Below are 5,730 nucleotides of genomic sequence, written 5' to 3'. Positions count from 1 at the left end.
TAATAACTTTTGACCCCAAGGGTGTCAGGAACCAGTTGCCAGATTTTTAAATGGATCGGATTTAAACTCTCGGAGGAGTTCGTTCGTTTGTAAATGCAAAAATTGAAGGAAATGGCCAAAAATACACAGAATCACTACAGCGCCCCCTAATGTTCAAATATTCTGGGAAAATTTGGGGATGTTCTAGGACTCATTGTGAACATGTCCTCAAAATTTGGTGAAAATGGGGGTTGGAAAAAAAAAAGTTATAGGACTTAGAACTTTCAGGACACAAACCTACAAACTTCATTGGTCCATAACTTTATTGAAAAATGAGATATCAACATTCTTTCAATAACTTTTGATCGCATCGAGCCAACGATCATTTTGCCGAAGATTTCGTAAGAATCGGATCAAGCGTCTGGGAGGAGTTCGCAAAAACGTGTTTTTCACAAAATTCAAAATGGCGGCCATAAAACGGTAGGCGCATTTGCATACCATAATTTTTTTTGTGTACAGCACATCCAAGAGCACCTGTGTGAAAAGGTTCCAGGTCGATCGGTAAAAGTAAAAAAATCAATTAACATTGCGGCCACTTTGGGGGGCGCTAGAGAGTTCTTTTTTTTCTCCTCTAATTGCGGGACCCCAATCATACGTCAATTTTGCGCACTTCTGATGCGCGTGCAAAAATTCAAGAGTTTTTGAACATGATGAAGTCCCCAAAAGTGCGTTCGAAGTGGCGAAATAATAATAATAATAATTCTTGCAATTTCAATAGGGCTTTCGCCCGACTTTCAGTCGGCTCAGGCCCTAATGAATTCTTGCAATTTCAATAGGGCTTTCGCCCGACTTGCAGTCGGCTCAGGCCCTAATTAGGGCCTGAGCCGACTGCAAGTCGGGCGAAAGCCCTATTGAAATTGCAAGAATTCATTAGGGCCTGAGCCGACTGCAAGTCGGGCGAAAGCCCTATTGAAATTGCAAGAATTATTATTTTTCTTCGTTATTATTTCGCCACTTCGAACGCACTTTTGGGGACTTTATCATGTTCAAAAACTCTTGAATTTTTGCACGCGCATCAGAAGTGCGCAAAATTGACGTATGATTCGGGTCCCGCAATTAGAGGAGAGAAAAAAGAACTCTCTAGCGCCCCCCAAAGTGGCCGCAATGTTAATTTTTTTTTTTACTTTTACCGATCGACTTGGAACCTTTTCACACAGGTTCTCTTGGATGTGCTGTACACAAAAAAAATTATGGTATGCAAATGCGCCTACCGTTTTATGGCCGCCATTTTGAATTTTGTGAAAAACACGTTTTTGCGAACTCCTCCCAGACGCTTGGTCCGATTCTTACGAAATCTTCGGCAAAATGATCGTTGGCTCGATGCGATCAAAAGTTATTGAAAGAATGTTGATATCTCATTTTTCAATAAAGTTATGGACCAATGAAGTTTATAGGTTTGTGTCCTGAAAATTCAAAGGCCTATAACTTTTTTTTTTTCTAACCGTCATTTTCACCAAATTTTGAGGACATGTTCACAATGAGTCCTAGAACATCCCCAAATTTTCCCAGAATATTTGAACATTAGGGGGCGCTGTGGTGATTCTGTGTATTTTTGGCCATTTCCTTCAATTTTTGCATTTACAAATGAACGAACTCCTCCGAGAGTTTAAATCCGATCCATTTCAAAATCTGGCAACTGGTTCCTGACACCCTTGGGGTCAAAAGTTATTAAAATCAAGAGTTTTCATAAAACTACCTGGGCGTGAGCTTGCGTGCAGTTTGGACAATTTTGGAAGATTTTTTTCCAAAATGTAAAATGGTATAACTCCAAGGAACATTGATATTTCTGGCTAGAAATGTATATTCATGATGCTTGTGTAGGCCTTTAAGTAATGCCATGCAGTGATTTTCGAAAAAGTATAGCGCCACCTATTGGCTTAGGTCAATGCAAAGTTTCTACATTTACATGTCCATTTCCTAGCCCTTTAATCTGATCAACTTCAAATCTGGGAATATAAGACGTAAGACTGTGACGATGGCTCACAGTGAGAATTGGGAGTTTTGGACCAACTTTGTGGCTGTGACGTCGCCATATTCGCATGAAAGTTCAAGCACATCTTCTGAGCCTCGGCACACTCCAAAACTCTTGAAAACCTCTGTGAGTATCCTACGTGATGACCTTTACAGACCTGATGTGCAGTTTTGGATCAAAAGTGAACAATTGCCTCCATTGCGCCCCCTGGAAGATTTTGACGAAGCCCCGCCCGCATCCTGTTTGACCGACAAGTCCGCTGATTTTTTACCAAATGTATTAAAGGGAGACTTAAAAAAGTCTCTGAGGAATTTTCTCTAAAACAAACAGGAAGGCAGTTATAATTTTTTTAGTGTGAATATTTCCTGTATTTTTGGCGGAGAGTGACCAATCCTATTTCAGTGAGTTTTCGAATTCTCAAATCCATCTGAAAGAATAGCTCAGTGAGTAAGGTGTTGGCCCCCCGATGCTATGGTCGTGGGATCGACTCCCGACGAAATTATTTTTTTTTCCTCCTCTTTTTAAACGCGTGTCGTCTGATCTAACGAACAAAATGATTCAGTTTACGCTCCTTGCTGATGTGTTTGACTTAAACAACTACACTTAAGAGCAGGTTTGTGAAAATCGTTTCAGTTTAAGGACAGAAGCTGCTCCGTGGCACATGAACAGAATGAAACAGCAGACTGAGGCACTCAGCTGGCGGACCGGGCAGCTGGTTGCGAGTTACGACACATCTAACCTGGACAAATAACACGGACAGTTCAATATATTTACATCTGGATTTAAATAGACGTATTCTGCAACATACGTCATGGTGATGTTACTAGAGAAAATGGTGCGGCCCCTTTAAGAGCTACACGCACGGGCTACGGAGGGGGAGAGCGCATGAGGAAGTTGTGTTGTTGTTGTGATGACGGAGTGGATGTAGCGGCCGGAGAATTGTCTGTACTGTAACTTTGTTACTCAGTGTTAGATTAATAAATCCTCAAAGAAAGTAAAGCGGACTTTTATTCACCAACCCCGGGACGAAGGGAATTAACCCCAAAGTTTACTTAGCCGACAGTACTTTGGCCCTGGAGCAGACAGCAACGCCTCCCCCTGCAAACTCCGACTACGGTCAGAGACGGACCGGCAGGAAAGGTGAACACAAGGCTAACGAAGTTAATTGTCAACATTAATGTGCCTGTCATGGTATGAGGCCAGACGTGAGTTGTGTTCTACATTCAAGAGGGTTTTTATTTAGCACTGAACAATAACAACCAGCATACGTCTTTTAGCTAAGCTAACTACGGTAGCTTCACGGGGATAAAAGACCCCTCTTCACTCTATCAGCGCCACTTTGTTTACGTTTCCGTGTGCCCTAAATAACTTGGCCCGATTGAATCACTTTATTTACACACTTTGAGTAGAACCGTGCTCGCAGCAGCTAACTTAACTACTTTGTTGTTTAACTTCATTGTCTATAATCTCCCCGCAGCGTGCAGCCGGGCGCAGCTAAATGACACGTAATGTATTGTGCGTCTTCAATGCTTTTCAATATGTTATATATTTATTGCCTTCACAATGAGCATGAATCTAACATTAAATGATATGATTAATATGCCCCTCATTCCAAAGAAATAATATACACACGTCAAGCTCATTATGGAGTTGAAACAACAAATTACTAAACTGTAAACAGTTAATATAAGAGAAAAAAATATTGTAATCAAGATAAATGTTTTCAAAACGTGTGATTAACTAGTTAATTGTCTATAATCTGTTGACAGCCATAATCGTATTCTGATAATACACGTTGGTGCTCAAATATTTTCAGATGGCCCGTGCAAAGTCATGCCACCAGTCTGAGGACATCACTGGGAATGGCACATGGGACACGTGGCTTTCAACTCCAGCGAGGTGGGAAAGCATTTCTTTATGTATATTTTGTTCTGTCTGCATAATTGTAAAAGACTTCTTCCCGCATTCGTACAACAGCATTCCATATCGTGTGACTGTCGATGGATGTAATAATTTGGCCTTCTTTTTTTCTTCCACCACACGGCACGGGTGGGCTTAACCGCGGGCAATCGTGGCAAAGACCCAAGTCGACTGGACCACAGCGGAAAATGATCCTTCCAGAGAAGAAGTTATTTACTTCTACAACGAATGGAAGAGTTACAACTTCCAGATGACAGCTCGCCGCTCATCCTTCTGGGCAACTTGAACATCCGACAGAACTTATGTGACCTACTGCGTTTATTTTCTCCTTTAGCTCTCACTAACTCTAACTTGCCCCAGCACCTGTTGTGATTTATTCTAGCGCTTCCACAATTGAATTTTGCTTGGTATTTCATCTAACTTGCCCCAGCACCTGTTGTGATTTATTCTAGCGCTTCCACAATTGAATTTTGCTTGTTATTTTATCTAACTTGCCCCAGCACCTGTTGTGATTAATTCTCTCTCACGGTGTCAAGTGTGTACCTTGATCTTTTTTTTGCTCATTGCAGCCCTTCTCTGCAAGGAGTGCTAACAATGCATGGTGCTGTTCATTAAGCAACTGGGTAAAGAGCTTGTAATGCCACATATGAAAAAGCTCATAAGCTCATTTATAATAAAATAATATATATAATCTTGCCTTGACTGAATGGGGGCGATCAAAGTTATTTTGGTGACGTTTTGATCATTGATTCACAACAAGTCCTGTGTTGTATAGGTTTGCTTGATGCTTTGGAATCTGTAGACCTGGATTTGTTATCAACCTGAATTGACAATCCATTGACAACATTGCTGGAATCTCCTCTCCCTTAAGACTGCAATATTACTTTTAGCTGAAAGTACATGGCTCCACTGATTCAATTTGAATTCACCAATATATAATGCCCCGGGGGAGAAGCGGATCTTACTAAATGTATTCATTAATTCATTAAGCAAAGCTCACTTCAGGAAGACAGCCACGTCGTCATCCAGCGGGTTTGGTTAAAAAGTTTACACATCTTGATGGAGCAAAAGAGGTGGGGTTAGCTGTCGTCATTGTACCTCGACTAATCCAAGGTGATCCTACGTTTCAATATTGCATCAAGCTAAAGAATCAAACAATAACATTTAAGATCCAACAGCTAACCGTTACGCGCTCTCCACTTCTTACAGAGCACTTCAAACATGGTCATGTTATCGCCTGAAGCCACACACTGAATCCACAGCTCCCGTGTTTTACAGAGACTCACGGGTGTGACTTGACTGTATGAAAATGTGATCTTCAATAAACGAATGACTTTCCGTACGACAAGGTCTGTGACAACTGGCTGATCGAGGGTCGTCACATGTAGGGGCCCGGTTCACGCGACGCCCCAGGTCGACCTTCTGATTTCCCGTCCGTGTTCCTCCTTTTTTTAAACGCGTGTCCGGCTGATCTAACGGACAAAATGATTCAGGTAACTCTCCTTGCTGAGGTTTTTAAATAACTGTACACTTAGAGCAGGGGTGTTAAACTATTTTCAGGTTGGGGCCAGAAACTGCTCCGTGGCACATGAACAGAATGACACAGCTGACTGACTGATATAAATAGCGGAGCCACAGACGCGCTCGTAGTCTTGCGTCAGTTCATGCTGTGAGAGTACGCCAGCTCTAACGTAATGTATTTCTGTTCAAAGTAACCACTATCCAGGTCTTGCACTTTGTACATCGTCCCAAGTTATTTAATTACACTACTGATGTGACTTAAATTGTGTTTATTGAAG

General features: G+C 41.6%; 1 long non-coding RNA gene across 1 annotated transcript; it reads left to right on the top strand.

Moving 5' to 3' along the window:
• Positions 1 to 3,654: 3,654 nt before the first annotated feature.
• On the top strand, positions 3,655 to 4,627 carry LOC134129101 (uncharacterized). Its single transcript, XR_009956290.1, has 2 exons — positions 3,655 to 3,910; positions 4,092 to 4,627. It is a non-coding gene; the product is annotated as an uncharacterized LOC134129101 (long non-coding RNA).
• Positions 4,628 to 5,730: the final 1,103 nt, after the last annotated feature.

Source organism: Pungitius pungitius, chromosome 5, assembly GCF_949316345.1.
Source record: "Pungitius pungitius chromosome 5, fPunPun2.1, whole genome shotgun sequence".
In the NCBI taxonomy this organism is placed as follows: Eukaryota; Metazoa; Chordata; class Actinopteri; order Perciformes; family Gasterosteidae; genus Pungitius; species Pungitius pungitius.
This window is presented reverse-complemented; position numbering and strand designations above follow the sequence as displayed.